This window comes from Nycticebus coucang, chromosome 3, assembly GCF_027406575.1.
Source record: "Nycticebus coucang isolate mNycCou1 chromosome 3, mNycCou1.pri, whole genome shotgun sequence".
In the NCBI taxonomy this organism is placed as follows: domain Eukaryota; kingdom Metazoa; phylum Chordata; class Mammalia; order Primates; family Lorisidae; genus Nycticebus; species Nycticebus coucang.
Window position 1 is genome coordinate 103,643,152 of NC_069782.1, and position 18,985 is coordinate 103,662,136.

Below are 18,985 nucleotides of genomic sequence, written 5' to 3' on the forward strand. Positions count from 1 at the left end.
TGACCAATATAAAGTGACCATCTTTGTCTTTTTTGACTTTAGTTGCTTTAAATCCACGTGTATCTGAAAATAAGATTGCAACTTCTCTTTTCTTCTGAATTCCATTTGCCTGAAAAATTGTCTTCCAACCCTTGACTCCAAGCTTTAATTTGTCTTTTGAAGCCAGGTGTGTTTCTTGCAGACAGCAAATGGATGGCTTGTGTTTTTTAATCCAGTCAACCAATCTATGTCTCTTCAGTGGGGAATTCAAGCCATTAACATTTCTTGAGATAATTGATAAGTGTGGTAGTATTCTATTCGTCTTATTTTGTGAGAGTCCATTGCTTAGTTTTATCTTTTGCATCAGTGTGGAGGTTAGGTTCTGTCCTTTAATTTCTGAGTTCTTACATTGCTGCTGATCCATTGTGGTGGTCAGTGTGCAGAACAAGTTGAAGTATTTCCTGTAGGGCTGGTCTTGTTGTGGCGAATTTCCTCAATGTTTGTATATCCGTAAATGATTTAATTTCCCCATCAATTTTGAAGCTTAGTTTAGCAGGGTACAGAATTCTGGGCTGGAAATTGTTCTGTCTAAGTAGATTAAAGGTAGATGACCATTGTCTTCTTGCTTGGAAAGTTTCATTAGAGAAGTCTGCGGTAACTCTGATGGATTTGCCCCTGTAGGTCAACTGGCGCTTACTCCTGGCAGCTTGCAGAATCTTTTCTTTTGTCTTGACTTCGGACAGGTTCATCACAATGTGTCTTGGAGAAGCTCGGTTAGTGTTGAGGCGACCTGGGGTCCGATAGCCCTCTGAAAGCATTGTGTCAGAATCTTTGGTGATATTTGGGAAATTTTCTTTTATAATATTCTCTAGTATGGCTTCCATTCGTCTGGGGCATTCTTCTTCCCCTTCTGGAATTCCTATAACTCGTATGTTGGAACACTTCATAAAGTCCCATAATTCTGACAGTGAACATTCTGCTTTCTCTCTCTTCTTTTCTGCCTCTTTTACTATCTGAGTTATCTCAAAAACTTTGTCTTCTACCTCTGAAATTCTTTCTTCTGCATGGTCTAACCTGTTGCTGATACTTTCCATTGCATCTTTAAGTTCCCTAATTGACTGTTTCAGTTCCTTCAGCTCTGCTATATCCTTTTTATATTCTTCATATCATTCATCTCTTATTTGATTCTGTTTTTGAATTTCCTTTTGGTTATTTTCCACTTTATTAGCAGTTTCCTTCATTGTTTCCATCATTTCTTTCATTGTTTTCAACATGTGTATTCTAAATTCCCTTTCTGTCATTCCTAACATTTCTTTATAGGTGGAATCCTCTGCAGTAGCTACCTCATGGTCCCTTGGTGGGGTTGTTCTGGACTGGTTCTTCATGTTGCCTGGAGTTTTCTGCTGATTCTTCCTCATGAGTGATTTCTTTTATCTGTTTCCTTGCCCTAATTTTCCTTTCACTTCCTCTTGCTCTTTAAGTTCTCGTGCCTGTGGACTAAGGGTTACAGGACCAGAAGGGTGAGAAGGTTGAAGAGCAAAAAAGGGATGAAAGAAAGGAGGACCAAGTGATAAGAAAAAAAAGAAAAATAGAGAAAGGAGAGAGGGTGGGTAAAAGGAATATTGACAAAAAGAAGAGAGGGGTGGGGGAGACAAGATGGCAGACTGAAGCCAGCTTTCAACAAAGGCTCCCGTCCAGAAGGAGAGTTAAGGGACAGGAATTTAGTAAGTATCCTGGTGGACTTGAGCCTCACCAAGAGAGAAGGCTGAAGAGCGCACATCAACACCGCTGAGGCAAGTTGTGATCACAAGGACGCAAACAAAAGGTACAAAATCCACCACCAAGCGGACGGGAGTCCCCCTCCCCCATGAGACGGGCTCAAGACCCCCACAATTGAACAAGCGGGCAGAAAGTAAAGCCCCTCCCACTACACTCCACGGGAGAGACCTTCTAAAAACTGGACCTACCTCCCCTACTGGGGTGCCGTGGCGTTCTCCTGCCAGACATAGGGCTGAATAAAACTTTGGGAATCCTTTGCCGGCAACCCTGAATCCCCGGCGCTCCCCTCCCGCCCACTGAGGTCTGGAAGCCTGTCCCCCAGAACTTCGGATCCTTGGGTGATTTCTCAAGGGGAGTGGACAGTCCCCGAGTTGCGACTGGTCAGCATTGACTCTGAGGCGCACCGAGTGAGGAGAGGGCACCGGGCTGAGGGGGAGTCACGCCTCGCGGCACTTCCCTGCGGTGCAGTGCACCAACCCTCCCCGGGCATAGGGGGCCCAAGACTGAATCAGACTCTGGCCTCCCCGCTGAGAGCTTAGAACCCCTACTCTCACTCGGGGTCTGAGGGCCTATCCCCCAGGAGTTCGGCTCCTTGGGTGATTTCTGGAGGGGAGTGCACAGTGCCTGAGCTGCGTCAGGTCAGCGCTGACTCTGGGACACGTGAGCGAGGAGAGGGCACTCCGCTGAGGGGAAATCAAGCCTTGGCAGCACTTCCCTGCGGTGCAGTGCAGGAGCCCTCCCCGGACCGTAGTATTGCGTGAAACTGAATGAAACTCTAGCTTCCCCCCGCCCCACTCCCAATCCGGGTCTGGGGGCCCATCCCCCAAGAGTTCTGATTCTTGGGGGATCTCTTAAGGGGTGTGGACCCAGCACAAACTGCGGCCGCTCAGTGCTGACTCTGGGGCGCGGGACAGAGGAGAAAAGGGTCGCCTGAGTGCCCACACCAGAGCAGCAGTTCCCTGGAGGTAGATCAACAGCCGTTTTTTCTTTAACGGCAGAACGCTCACTTCTGGATATTCTGAGGCCACACCCCCTGTCTCCCTGGGCAACCAGAGGAGGCCACCAGTGACACGGCTCACAAACCCGGAAGCCTCCAGGGCGGGGCCGACCCAGAGAGGTGTTCAGACGCAATTCTCCAGCAGCAAAGACGTTTGAACTCAAAACAGCCCGTCTTCTGTAGGCGACGACAGGAACAGAAACAGAACCTCACAAAGTTGTCTGTTCTGTTCTGTTCTGTTAGCAGCATCCATCAGGGATGGGGCTAAGCCTGAGTGAACACCTCCTTCCCATCACCTGCATCAAACACTCAAAGATGTCAGGCCCCATCTCCTCCTGCTAGATAGCGGCAGTCTGCAGGGGCCTGGCAGACTTCCTCGCGATTCAGGCAGGTGCAAACCCCTGGAGTGTCTGTTCACTGCAGGCAACTGGGTTAGCCATCTGCAGAGATACCAGTGACTGGGTCCGACGGAGGGGCAAAGTGGGGAAGGAGACGTCAACCTTCCCAGACTGCTCTGTTTGCGGGGTGGCTCCTCCTGACTCCACGCTGCACTGGGGTGAGCTGTCTCAGAGGAGTCACCAGGCCCCTGTGATCCAGTTCCCAGAGACCTCTTGAACCCTTCCACCTGAGACAAGTGCCGATTGAGAGAGTTGATTTGGACCTTTTGAACTGGGCTAATAGACTGAGGACTTTTCAGGTGGTGCCCTGGGTGTGCGATTGTAGGAAGGTTTGATTCTCCTTTTCCAACTGGGGCCAGAGGTGGGCAGGCGGGGTGACTTAATTGCTGATTTTTCCACACAGCTGAGACTTCAAGCCAGAGTAGAAGTTGCAATAGGATCGAACAGAAACCAGCTGAAAACAAGACAGAACCACTTTGCTCCACCACACCAGACAGGGCCCCAGTTTCTCAGGCCACAACACTGTACGGGCCCTTGATAAAACCCCAGGGGAAAAACCAAAGGGAGTAAACCATGGGGCGGAATCAGCGGAAAAACTCTGGTAACATGAATAACCAGAATAGATCAACCCCCCCAAGAAAAGATACGGCAGATGTGATTGAAGATCCCATTCATAAACAACTGGCTGAGATGTCAGAAGTCGAATTCAGAATTTGGTTTGCAGACAAGATTAATAAAATGGAATTAGGAATTCGAAGAGAAATTCAAAAACTGTCTCAAGAATTTAACGAATTTAAAGACAAAACCACCAAAGACTTAGACACACTGAAACAAGAACTTACAGCCCTCAAAGATATGAAAAATACAGTAGAATCCCTCAGTAACAGAATGGAGCAAGCAGAAGAAAGGATTTCTGACATTGAAGATAAAGTCTTCGAACGCTCCCAATCTCTCAAAGAGGAAGAGAAATGGAGAGCAAAAACGGATCACTCACTCAGAGAGCTCTCAGATAATTCGAAAAAAAATAACATAAGGGTTATAGGAATTTCGGAGACTGATGAAGTGGCAGCCAAGGGCACAGAGGCCCTTCTACATGAAATTATGAAAGAAAATTTTCCAGACATGCCTAGAGAATCTGAAATTCAGATAGCAGACAGCTTCAGAACCCCAGCACGATTCAACCCCAATAAGCCATCTCCCAGACATATCATAATTAGCTTCACTAAAGTTAACATGAAAGAGAAGATTCTCAAAGCAGCCCGGCGAAAGAAAACTATAACGTACAAAGGTAAGAATATTAGAATAACTGCAGATCTCTCTGCTGAAACTTTTCAAGCAAGAAGAGGCTGGTCATCAACTTTTAATCTCCTAAAGCAAAAAAACTTTCAACCCAGGATCTTGTATCCAGCTAAACTGAGTTTCATCTATGATGGAGAAATTAAATACTTCAATGACATTCATATGTTGAAAAAATTTGCCATAAGTAAACCAGCTCTTCAGGATGTTCTCAGACCTATCCTCCACAATGACCAACCCAATCCTATACCACAAAAGTAAACTCACTCAGAAACTTCGGATCAAACTCCAACTTCCACACTGGCGAAAGGATTAAAAATGTCCACTGGACCTTTGAAAAACTCGATACCCAAAATTCCACCAGACTTATCCTTACTCTCCATCAATGTGAATGGCTTAAACTGTCCTCTAAAGAGGCATAGGTTAGCTGACTGGATACAAAAACTTAAGCCAGATATTTGTTGCATACAAGAGTCACATCTCAACTTAAAAGACAAATACAGACTCAGGGTGAAAGGATGGTCATCCATATTTCAGGCAAATGGTAATCAGAAAAAAGCAGGTGTTGCAATTTTATTTGCAGATACAGTAGGCTTTAAACCATCAAAAGTAGGGAAGGACAAGAATGGTCACTTCATATTTGTTAAGGGTAATACTCAATATGACGAGATCTCAATTATTAATATCTATGCACCCAACCAGAATGCACCTCAATTTATAAGAGAAACTCTAACAGACATGAGTAACTTGATTTCCTCCAGCTCCATAATCGTTGGAGATTTCAACACTCCCTTGGCAGTGTTGGATCGATCCTCCAGAAAGAAGCTGAGCAAAGAAATCTTAGATTTAAACCTAACCATCCAATATTTAGATTTAGCAGACATCTACAGAACATTTCATCCCAACAAAACTGAATACACATACTTCTCATCAGCCCACGGAACTTACTCCAAAATTGATCACATTTTAGGTCACAAGTCTAACCTCAGTAAATTTAAAGGAATAGAAATTATTCCATGCATCTTCTCGGACCATCATGGAATAAAACTTGAATTGAGTAACAACAGGAATCTGCATACCCATACAAAAACATGGAAGTTAAATAACCTTATGCTGAATGATAGCTGGGTCAGAGATGAGATTAAGAAAGAAATCACCAATTTTTTGGAACAAAATGACAATGAAGACACAAGCTATCAGAACCTCTGGGACACTGCAAAGGCAGTTCTAAGAGGGAAATTTATAGCACTGCAAGCCTTCCTCAAGAGAACGGAAAGAGAGGAAGTTAACAACTTAATGGGACATCTCACGCAACTGGAAAAGGAAGAACATTCCAACCCCAAACCCAGTAGAAGAAAAGAAATAACCAAAATTAGAGCAGAATTAAATGAAATTGAAAACAAAAGAATAATACAACAGATCAATAAATCAAAAAGCTGGTTTTTTGAAAAGGTCAATAAAATAGATAAACCTCTGGCCAACCTAATCAGGAAAAAAAGAGTAAAATCTCTAATATCATCAATCAGAAACAACAAAGACAAAATAACCACAGACTCATCAGAAATCCAAAAAATCCTTAATGAATATTACAAGAAACTTTATTCTCAGAAATATGAAAATCTGAAGGAAATAGACCGATACTTGGAAGCACGCCACCTTCCAAGACTTAACCAGAATCAAGTGGAAATGTTGAACAGACCCATATCAAGTTCAGAAATAGCATCAACTATACAAAACCTCCCTAAAAAGAAAAGCCCGGGACCAGATGGTTTCACGTCAGAATTCTACCAAACCTTTAAAGAGGAATTAGTACCTATATTACTCAACCTGTTCCAAAATGTAGAAAAAGAAGGAAGACTACCCAACACGTTCTATGAAGCAAACATCACCCTGATCCCCAAACCAGGAAAAGACCCAACAAGAAAAGAAAATTATAGACCAATATCACTAATGAATATAGATGCAAAAATATTCAACAAGATCCTAACAAACAGAATCCAGCAACACATCAAACAAATTATACATCATGACCAAGTTGGTTTTATCCCAGGGTCTCAAGGCTGGTTCAATATACGTAAATCTATAAATGTAATTCAGCACATAAACAAATTAAAAAACAAAGACCATATGATTCTCTCAATTGATGCAGAAAAAGCTTTTGATAATATCCAGCATCCCTTCATGATCAGAACACTCAAGAAAATTGGTCTAGAAGGGACTTTTCTTAAACTGATAGAGGCTATCTACAGCAAACCCACAGCCAATATCATATTGAATGGAGTTAAACTGGAATCATTTCCACTCAGATCAGGAACCAGACAAGGCTGCCCATTGTCTCCATTGCTTTTCAACATTGTAATGGAAGTTTTAGCCACCGCAATTAGGGAAGAAAAGGCGATCAAGGGTATCCATATAGGGTCAGAAGAGATCAAACTCTCGCTCTTCGCAGATGATATGATTGTGTATCTGGAAAACACTAGGGACTCTACTACAAAACTCCTAGAAGTGATCAAAGAATACAGCAGCGTCTCAGGTTACAAAATCAACATTCATAAATCGGTAGCCTTTATATACACCAACAACAGTCAAATTGAAAAAACAGTTAAGGACTCTATCCCATTCACAGTAGTGCCAAAGAAGATGAAATATTTGGGAATTTACCTAACAAAAGACGTGAAAGATCTCTATAAAGAGAACTATGAAACTCTAAGAAAAGAAATAGCTGAAAATGTTAACAAATGGAAAAACATACCATGCTCATGGCTAGGAAGAATCAACATTATCAAAATGTCCATACTACCCAAAGCAATATATAATTTCAACGCACTCCCTATTAAAGCTCCACTGTCATATTTTAAAGATCTTGAAAAAACATTACTTCGTTTTATATGGAATCAGAAAAAACCTCGAATAGCCAAGACATTACTCAGAAATAAAAACAAAACAGGAGGAATCACACTACCAGACCTCAGACTTTACTACAAATCGATAGTGATCAAAACAGCATGGTATTGGCACAAAAACAGAGAAGTAGATATCTGGAATAGAATAGAGAACCAAGAGATGAATCCAGCTACTTACCGCTATTTGATTTTTGACAAGCCAATTAAAAACATTCAGTGGGGAAAAGATTCCCTATTTAACAAATGGTGCTGGGTGAACTGGCTGGCAGCCTGCAGAAGACTGAAATTGGACCCACACCTTTCACCATTAACTAAGATAGACTCTCATTGGATTAAAGATTTAAACTTAAGACATGAAACTATAAAAATACTAGAGGAGAATGCAGGGAAAACCCTTGAAGAAATTGGTCTGGGTGAGTATTTCATGAGGAGAACCCCCCGGGCAATTGAAGCAGCTTCAAAAATACACTACTGGGACTTGATCAAACTAAAAAGCTTCTGCACAGCTAAGAACACAGTAAGCAGAGCAAGCAGACAGCCCTCAGAATGGGAGAAGATATTTGCAGGGTATAACTCTGACAAAGGTTTAATAACCAGAATCCACAGAGAACTCAAATGCATCAGCAAGAAAAAAACAAGGGATCCCATCGCAGGCTGGGCAAGGGATTTGAAGAGAAACTTCTCTGAAGAAGACAGGCACACGGCCTTCAGACATATGAAAAAATGCTCATCATCTTTAATCATCAGAGAAATGCAAATCAAAACTACTTTGAGATATCATCTAACTCCAATGAGACTAGCCTATATCACAAAATCTCAAGACCAGAGATGTTGGCGTGGATGCGGAGAAAAGGGAACACTTTTGCACTGCTGGTGGGAATGCAAATTAATACATTCCTTTTGGAAAGATATATGGAGAACACTCAGAGATCTAAAAATAGATCTGCCGTTCAATCCTGTAATTCCTCTGCTGGGCATATACCCAGAAGACCAAAAATCACAACATAACAAAGATATTTGTACCAGAATGTTTATTGCAGCCCAATTCATAATAGCTAAGTCATGGAAAAAGTCCAAGTGCCCATCGATCCACGAATGGATTAATAAATTGTGGTATATGTATACCATGGAATACTATGCAGCCTTAAAGAAAGATGGAGACTTTACCTCTTTCATGTTTACATGGATGGAGCTGGAACATATTCTTCTTAGTAAAGTATCCCAAGAATGGAAGAAAAAATACCCAATGTACACAGCCCTACTATGAAACTAATTTGGGGCTCTCACATGAAAGCTATAACCCAGCTACAACTTAACAATAGGGGGAAGTGGGAAAGGGGGGGGTGGGTAGAGGGAGGGGAATCGGTGGGATCACACCTGTGGTGCATATTACAGGGGTATTTGCGAAACTTGGTAAATGTAGAATGTAAATGTTTTGGCACAGTAACTGAGATAACGCCGGAAAGGCTATGTTAACCACTGTGATAAAAATGTGTCAAATGGTTTATGAAGTGAGTGTATAATGCCCCATAATCATATCATTGTATACAGTTATGATTTAATAAAAAAATTAAAAAAAAAATAAAAAATAAAAAAAAAAGAAGAGAGGCACAGAAAGAGGGAGACAGGGCAATATAGGTGTACAGTAGGGTACTTTGATACAAACTTAAAAAAAAAAAAAAAACACCTTCTGGGGGTGCCCAGTTGGGTGGTTCCCTTGAGGTCAGCAGCTCTTTGCTAACCTGATCAGACACAGTACCCCACCTCCACCAAGTAGAGAGGAAAGACAAAAATGCTATAAAGCAAACCAAAACAAGCAAACAGAAAACTTTAAATAAAATTGGGTGGAAAACCAAATAATAGTGGTAGAAACCCTAAAAAAAATGAAGTTCTAATTATTGAAATAGGCAGCAATGGGAAATTATAATTAAACTAGAAAAATTGAGAAAGAAAAAGGGATCTGTATGGAAAAGGTTGAACTTAAAAAACAAAACAACAATCTACGACATCAAAATAAACAAAAAAAAACAACCAAACCAAAAAAAAAAAAAAAAACACAACCAAAAACAAAGCAGTATGTATATGTTATTGAATATTGTCTGGGCTACACGTGGTCTTCTGGGGTATGAGATGTTAATCACAGTTCTGATACAACTGGAAGCTGCTAGTTTCTCAAACTCCAGCAGGTAGACACCCTAAATCTCTCTTCAGCCCACTTAAAAGGCACTTTGAACTTGTTCACTTACTGAGCAGAAGCTTTCCCAGGGAAGTGCTTGTCGCTGGAATCACTACTGAAGTGGCTATCCACTTACCCTGTGTGCCAAAACTGGTCTCCCTCTGCCCCCGAGGTTTAGGGCTGCAAGGCGGCTCAGACCCCACCCTTAGGCTACTTGATCGCTGGGTTACCAGCTCCCACCCAATTCTAGCTCTGCGACCCTGAGGGCGGAGCTTGCCGGGGCAGATCGCTCACAATGGCTGCCTGTGACCCAGAGCCAAACACTATTAGCTCCATCTGGCTCAGCGGCTCAGACTGGGGCCCTAGACAAAGGCCAAAGTTCTCCACACTCCCGCTCAGGCTCTCCCCAAGGCAGTTCAGCTGAGTGCCAAGTCCAAAGACACCAAAACAGTTCACAGGTAAGGCCTTTCTGGTTTGTAGTCTCGCTGCTACTGAACTTACAGTTGCGGGCGGGTTTAGACGGATTGAACACACATGACTACTTGCCGGTTTTCCACTGTTTTAGTCCTCCTCTTGGGGTCCAGAAGTCTCTCGCTGACTCCCTGTATCCTCTCAGGGGTGATGATAGGCAGATCCCAGCAGCCAGAGATGCCTGGAGTCCTATCTCCCCAGACTCACGGTGCCCAGATGCAAGGAAGCTGTTACTCGGCTGCCATCTTGCTCCACCCGATCAATTCATAATTTTTTAATATACAAATAATCTCAAAAAATATTGGTGGCTCTCTAAGGAGCTTCTCAAGGTCAGGAAGGAGAATCATGATATCAGATCTGCCCAGGCCAGGTAGTTCTCCATTGTATGGGCCCAGCACCTGGCACACCTAAGCAAAGAATATACAACAAAGTAAATATGGCTTTTTCTCTGTACTCCCAGGGCTTGGCACAGTGCCAGTCACAAAGTCACTCCGAAGGCTGAGCATGTACACACATTCGCTGCCTCCTTCTGAGATGAGCAGGCAGGGGAGATGATTTCTGCAAAGGTTACCATGCCGCACTCCATGAGACCCACTATCAACCCCAAGGCTGATTGCTCAAGGGATCAGTGCCTAGCCAAGCCACTCACCAAAAGCCAGAAGGTCTGAGGAGTAGCTCCACAGGATGGCCTCACCAGGAGGAGAGCCCTATGCTAGACAAAGAGCAACTAAACCAATGATATTCTCAAGGAATGTCAATACTTGCAAGAGTCAGAAATCAAGACAGTGATATGGAAGTGAAAGGCCACTCTGAGAAGTCAACCAGCAGAATGTGGCAGAAACCACCAGTCAGAGAGGAGGGTGAGGCCAAGAAGGTGCTCAACAGCAGCTGAGATAGAATCTATGAAAACTGAGGACGAGGAGCTTACGCAGGAGCACAACTGAGTCTGAGGGAACAAGAATACAAGTGCTGTTGGACACTGTGATGGGTTGAGTTTTGTCACCCAAAAGTTCATATGTTGAGGTTCTAAACCCCAGTGCGCTGAAGTATGACCTTATTTGGCTATAGGCTCTTCACGGAAACAATCAGGTTTAAAGGAGGTCATTAGGGCAAATTAATGACCTCACGAGGGTATCATGAAATAAATTTAATATCACTGATATCCTTATAAAAAAAGGAAAATTTTAAAACAAATATGAACACAGGGATAACACCCTGTGAAGAGAAAGGCCAAGACTGGAGTGACACGTTCACAAGCCACAGAACCCTAAAGTTTGCCAGCAAACCACTGGCAGCCAGGGGAGAGACACAGAGCAAATCCTCTTCTTCCCAGTCCTCAGAAGGACCAACCCTGCCAACACCCTCATCTTGGACTTGGAGCCTGCGGAGTTATGAGACTGTGAGTTTCTGTTGTTTAAGTCACCAGTTTACAGTACATTGTCAGGGCAGTCCTGGCAAACTCAAACAGATGCTTGGAGCTATGACTGAATCAGAAACATCAGGGCCGCGCCTGTGGCTCAGTGAGTAGGGCGCCAGTCCCATATGCCAAAGGTGGCGGGTTCAAACCCAGCCCCAGCCAAAAACATAAAAAAAAAAAAAAAATTAAAAAAAAAAAAAAGAAACATCAGCTCCGCTCCTCAAGGCTACGTGGCTACCAAGAAGGCTTTGTCTTCCCGCTCTTGCTCATGGGTCCTCATATAATCCATATCACCTTAGATAAACTGAGTGTCTCTGCTCCCTGGAACCTGCAAGAACTTAGGTAACTCAGTGGAAGTTCATCAAGGTTCAGGAATGAGTAAAGGATGCAGTCGAAAACAGAGAAGCTGCTGCTTTGAGATCCTCAAATCGGAGGATCAGGAAATGTGAAACAAGATTCCTGACAGCTTCAGGGAGTGGCATCTAGCCAGTAACTACATGGCTTGGCAGAGCTTGAGGAAAAGAGCAGGTGATGCTGGGAAACCTACATCCTGGCAGGCTTTCTGCTGGGGGGCAGGGATCCAGCTTCCCAGCCACTTGTTGGCCCCGTCCATGCCACTCTCTCCAATAGAACAGTTGCTGAAGGAACTAAAAGATATCAATTATCTATTACTCAGAGTCTGCAATGCAGCAAATATTTACAAAATATTTGCTACCTCTTAGCAAAGCCCTTCAATTACCCAAAACAGCTGCTTTTAATGGTAGACCAGGGACCACATCACGTGAGCACTGCCTGGGTTCCTTTAGCCTCCATCCTTCCCCTAAAGCTCATTTTCCCACAGCCTGCATTCACTGGTTGCCTGGTGTGAGGAGAGAACTGGCACATGTCCTGATTCAGCCATCTGTGCCTCTTCTCTCCACCAAAGTGAGAATGCATTCAAAATAAACTACGTTGAAAGCACATCCTCTCCGTTCAAGTTCCATTTCAAGACCTCACAAAAGAGGGCACCCCCAGGATTCTCATTCCTGGCAGCCCCTGAATGGGGGCTACTGAACAATACCCTCAGTACTTGCTCAGAAAGAAAGACTGACTTGGGGGTGAACACAGGTGAAAGCTCTTCGAAGGTTCAGACAGCAGCGGAGCCCAGTGCCAAATTGCCTTCCAGGTGGTCAAACTGCATTGCTCATTACATAGAGTGAATGGGACAATTCCAAGCCAGCTCTGGACAAGGAGGCAGGTGAGCACGTGACTTTAATTGCTGCTAATTCAATGTTTAAATGACACATTTTTTAAGCCAGTTTAAATTTATTATGTCTTTTTATACCTTCACGTTAAATAGGCTTTTCAGAGGACTTGAGGGGAAACGAACATTTTGGGGCACTTTCCTTCTGCCACACAAAATAACGAGCTCACAGTTTATCTCATTTTGTCCTCACAATATCCCTTTGAGATGAATACTTTTATCTTCATTATAAAGTGAAGTGATCCAGCTCAAAAAGTTTAGGTAACTCACAGAAGCCTGCAGTCAATAGGCAGAAGAGGCAAGATTTAGACCTACCAGGGGTCCTCAAACTGCAGCCCGCGGGCCACATGAAGTGGTGTGAATTGTATTTGTTCCCGTTTTGTTTTTTACTTCAACATAAGATATGTGCAGTGTGCATAGGAATTTGTTCATAGTTTTTTTTTTTTTTTAAACTATAGTCCGGCCCTCCAACTGTCTGAGGGACAGTGAATTGGCCCCCTGTTTAAAAAGTTTGAGGACGCCTGACCTAGACTTTACTGTTACGCCATCCTAGAGATAAAGGGTGATTTTCATTATCGGAGGAGAGTGATCATTTGGATCCAATGATTAAAACAACTCCTCCATTATTGACTCTTTATATTTCTGAAACAAATCAATTAGCCCCACGGTCAGATAGACTGTGAAAATTAATCATTTCTAAAATAATTATGTAATCTTGATCCCTAATTAACATAAATCCTATTTTAGAACTGTAGCCAATGGGAATGGTTCTTTAAGGATCCTCTCTAGTCTAACAGAAACCATATTTTTAACTAGAATTCATGCTAAAAGGACTCTTCCTCTATAAGGTCTAAATAGAAGCTGCAATTTTTGTATTCTATAAAAGTAAAATAGAAATTTAGTAGTGCCTTTAAATGAATGAATCACATTTATTATATACAAACATTTTAAAAATTAGTATTACCTGTGCACAAAGACATACTACTTATTCTAAACAGTAATGATTGGTGTCGGATGCTTAAGGGACTTTGACCACTAGGTTAGGAAGTGAAGTCCCAATCCAGTCTAGCCCCACAGATGGAAACAGAGAAACCCAGAGGAGAAAATTATTTACATGCCTACAGTCAAACAGTAAGAAAGCCAAGACTAAATTCTAAATCTCTGGATTTGCACTTCAGTGCTCTTTTTCCAACTGAGAAACAGCCCATTCAGTCAATAATTTACCTCAGTGCCTTTTCCTAAAGCAATAACAATTTTTAGGGAGAAAAAATTCAGGTATGCAAAAATATAATTTTATTTTGCCAAAACAGAATGTAATGTCTCTCTTGAATCCTTATTCTGTCAGGGATAAAACATGTTCATTGTGGTCAACTTTGAGTACACAGTCAATTCAGATTTCCCTCTTCTCTACGAGTTGCATCTGGTGCAGGATAGGGGTGGGGGGCTACACAGTATCAAGGTATTTGAGCTATCTGGTCAGCCGCCTACACAGGACATCCCTGAGCTGTTACTCATCACTTGAGCCCCAGTACATCATCATTCCACACTGCACCCACTGAGGCTAGCATCTGTGTGTCCACCTGGTCCTTGGTCATACTGTCCATGCCAAATTCCAGTCCTGGTTGAGAACTCCTAGCATCTACTGGTTTTCTCACAACTCTCCTAGTCCCTCTCAAGGGCAAGGGCAAATATTTGACTGCCTCTCATGCCTTTTCTCTCAGTATTGCCTCTACCCTGGGCTTCAAAACTGTATTTTAAAACTCAAGAGCAAGAAAGAATCCTTTTGTCCTTTTTTCTCTAATCATTCTTTCTGTGGCCTCCCTTCCCTAAAGTGTAAGAAAGACATGCAACCATAGAAATACACTGGTTATACTTGAAGTTACAGTCATGCTACATTTTGCTTTGCAATGACCAAAGTAATTACAACTGGGTCAGTATCACTATTAAAATTTCTTCCATTTAAGTTATTAACATCTTTTACATGAATCACTCCCCGTGATACAACGGACATAATTTCTGGCCAAAAAAGTTAACCGAAGATCTGCAAAAGAAAAGCCATGAAGTTTAAAAAAAAAAAAGAAAGAAAGAAAGAAAGAAAAGATAGCAAAATAGGTATCCCAGGTCCCCTTGCTACGGAAGAAAATGAGATTCACAAAGCTGTGAAGTGAGATTGCTATGCATCAGTTACAGTGTGAAAATGCACAGAATAATAAGTACTCTCCAACTCATTTAAGTCGCAGCTTAAACTGCCTGGCTTAAATTGTTTCTACAAGTTCCCTGTGCCCAGTGCTCTTCCTCCTTCCCTCTGGCATGGCTTGAAATAGTCACCATCAGTGAACTGGGACATGAGGTCCAGTCATTTCCTTTCAAATACCCCAAGCTAAACAAGATCAAATCCAAATGTCAGCAGACCTTTCTGGTCCAAGAATAAAAGCAAGAGTCAAATAACCTCAATAGACTAAATGTTTTTTCCTGCCCCCCACTGCTCAGTGAATTTCTAATCCCCCTTCCCTTCCAAAAAGGAATGTTATGGGTGGTGAAAGACCAGCCTGTCTCTCTCATCTAGCACAATCACCAGGCACTACCTCTGTCTCCCCTTCACCAGCCTTAAATTCTAAAATTCTTATCATTAATCTCCTTTTGGGTAGATTACTCAATGTCACCACATTTTCTAAAAATGTATACTGTGCAGGGTGTACTATTGAGTAAGTTATCATTAAGCTACAAAAATTCCAGGTGAAATCAAGTTATCTCACTAGCTGCAGTAAACAGGAAACCCCTAAGTAGAGGGATAAAGAGGATGGGGATCGTGAAGAGCATCAAATTAAGACCTAAGCAGCAGGCACAGTGGGAACGTGTGATGAGAGGAAGCACAGAGGAGAGGCACAGGGTAAGGGCTGGAGGAGTAGAGAGAAAGATGAAAGAGGATAGTGAAAAGGTCAAAAGGGAAGTTGGCCTAACTTTTAAACAGAAAATAAAGTGGCAAAACTGGTTTTTCAGATCAAACTCAATGTCAGAATCCCTCATGAGAAAGACATAAAGAATGTTCCTCCTAAACTAAACTTTATCACCAGAGTCATCATCTACAAAATGATGAGCAGAGCTGGATGATTTTTAAAAATCTGCCCCGATTTCTTTTATCCATAGCTAAGAAAAAAGCACCTGAATCTAAACATCATATTCCAGGTGTGGTCATACTGGCTCAATAGACTGCAGGACAATTACTTCCCTTGACCTGGAACATTGCATTCTGATTAATGTAGCCTGAGTTAGTACTTGCTCTCTAAGTAAAGCCTTACTCCAGCACCTCAGACTCAGCTTCTAAACAACAAAAATCCTCCAATGTGCAGAATGGGAGAGAGTATTTTCAAACTACACATCTAACAGGGGACTAATATCCAGAATTTACAAGGAACTCAAACAACCCAAAAAAAAAAAAAAATTAAAAAGTGAGCTAAGAATAGGAATATACATTTTTCAAAAGAAGACAAATAAATGGTCAAAAAGCATATGAAACATCACTAATCATCAAAGATATATAAATTAAAACCACAGTATGGTATCATCTTATGCCAATCAGAATGGCTATTTTGAAAAAGAAAAAAATAACCAATATTGGCCAGGATGCAGAGAAAAGGGAGCTTTTATACACTGTCAGGGAAAGTAAATTAGTGCAACCTGTATGGAAAGAGTATGGAGATTTCTCAAACAACTAAAAATAGAACTACTATGATCCAGCAATCCCACTACTGACTATTCACCCAAAGGAAAAGAAATAAATATATAAAATGTATCTGCACAAGTATGCACTGTTAACAATAGCAAATCAAGCTAAGTGCCCATGGATGGAGACGTGGATAAAGTAAATGTGGTACGTGTACAGAATGGAATACTATTTAACCATAAAAAAGAAAGAAATTATATCTTCAGTGGCAACAGGGTGGAACTGGAGGCCATTACCTTAAGTGAAACAGCTCAGACACAGAAAGACAAATACCACCTGCTTCTGCTTGTAAGTGAGAGCTAAAAAATGTGTACACATGGAACCAGAATGTGGAATGATGGACAATTGAGACTCTGCAGGGTGAAGGTGTGGTGGGGGATGGATGACAGAAGGTTGCTAGGTGGGCACAGCATGTGTTTCTCCAGTGATGGATGCACTGAAGGCTCTGACTGCACCGCAGTGTAGTATGTCAATGGAGCAAAATTTCCCTTGTACCCCATGAATATACACAAAGAAAAAATATACTTTAAAATTTTTAATAATTAAAAAACACAAAATCCTCAAGACCTTTTCACACCAACTTCTATTCAGCCAAGTATCTCCAGTGCTGTAGATGTGCAGTGTTATATTTGTCTGACCTTTAATTTGAATATGATTCTATATACTTTGTAAATGTAACCTCGCAGTTGAACCCGTTGTATCAACCTTTGACTCTGTGTTCTATATTTTCTGATTGTTCTACATTTGTTTCACTTTAAACTGGTTAATGATGCCTCTCAGTCTATCTAAACAGGATAAAGCCAAACACAGAGGCCTCTGGCACAATATCAAGAACTTCTTTCCGGGATGAAAATAATCCAAATTAATATGCAAGTTACATTATAGATACACCTAATTACATTATTATCGACCATCCCTGAGGATGAGGATCATGAAAATAATAAAAGCAATGATAATGATGAGAATAATGAATGCTATGGTCTAAATGTGTCCCCCGAAACTTACGTGTTGGAAACTTAATGCTAGTTTAACAGCATTAGGAGGTGTTTAGGTCTTGAGGGCTCAGCCTCCACAAATGTATTAATGTTCCTATAAAAGGACTTGCAGGAGTGGGTTCCTGCTCTCTTACCCTCTGCCTTTTGCCATGTGACAAAGCAGCAAGGTCTTCAGTAGACACCAGATGCCAGTACCTTGATTTTGGACATTTCAGCCTCCAAAACTACATGGAAATAAGTTTCTGTTCTTTGTAAAGAACCCAGTCTATAATATTCTGTAGCACAAAACAGACTTAGGCCATGATTATGATGATTCACCAACATTTATTGGTCATCACACATTAAGCCCTGTGCCAAGTGTTTTAAGTGCAAAATCTCATGTAATTCCACAGCAATCATATTGGGTAGTTTCAAATATTATCCACATTTTACAGTTGAGGGAACTGAAACAGGCTGCAAGGAGTTCTGTAGCTTGGCTAAGATTATGCAACCAGTAAGTGATGAAGCTGAAATTTCAAAAGCCAGGCCATCTTCCTCCAGAGACAGACTCTTACCCCCCATTCTGCTGTTTTCACATGATACAAGGTTTTATTTAAGCCTTTCCAAACTCAAGATGTAAAGGGTGGAGGGGTCAAAAGTAGTGTGTGTAAAACAAATGATCTAGAATAAAGACCCTTGCTCTCCAGGAACTTACAATCCTGATAGAAGGATAAGAAATAGAAAAGAAAACTATTTTAAAACAAAGCAGTTTATTGTAGTGCTAAAAAAAAATAAGAACCAAACCTAAGTATTCTTTTCCAGCTCAGTTCTCCCACTTAAAGGTCATAGACTAGAAATTTGTAAAACCACAAAGAAAAGGATTAGGAAAAAAATGAATAGACCTCCCTCTGTCAGGATTCAGTAAAGAATAATTAAAGTCCGTGGAACGGTTGTACTGACCATTCACGCATTGCCTGGGGATAGAGCTGCTTAGAAAAGTTCAGTAGAACCTGAGTCATTGGATTCTCCCTCAATTAATACCTGAGGTACCCAGGGACTGACATGCCCATCAGATAAGCCATCAAAGCCCCAATCAAGCAGAAAAATCATCTCCCTAAAGTCAGTGGCATGAATTCTTCTAGTCAGATGCAGTAACTTCAGAATTAAATTTCCTCAAGTTCAAAATCTCATTACCAACCAGATTATCAATTATAATTTCAGTGCCCAAAGATAAAAAGTTAGTCATGGCCTGTCACCTCAGTTGTTCCCAGTAAGTAAATAAGAGAAAGTACCTTCAGAAAAATTTATCTCAATCTCTTATTGTGTGACCCTGGGCAGTCACAGCCAAACTGGTGTGATGATCATGGGAGATAATGAATGGGAAATTGTTTTGTAACCTGAAAAGTATATTTAAAAAGTTATTACTCTCATTAGATGTTCAAGGAGAAGTTATTGCCCATATTAGAATAGCCCCACGTGATACACAAAGTGCTCCATAATTGAACATGTCCACTCCCCTGGCCCCCATATTTTCATTCTACCTTGCACCATGACGACTAGAATGTTTATCTACTACCCCTACCCCACACTCCCAATATTCCATGCCCACCTATCACCCCAGAGCATCC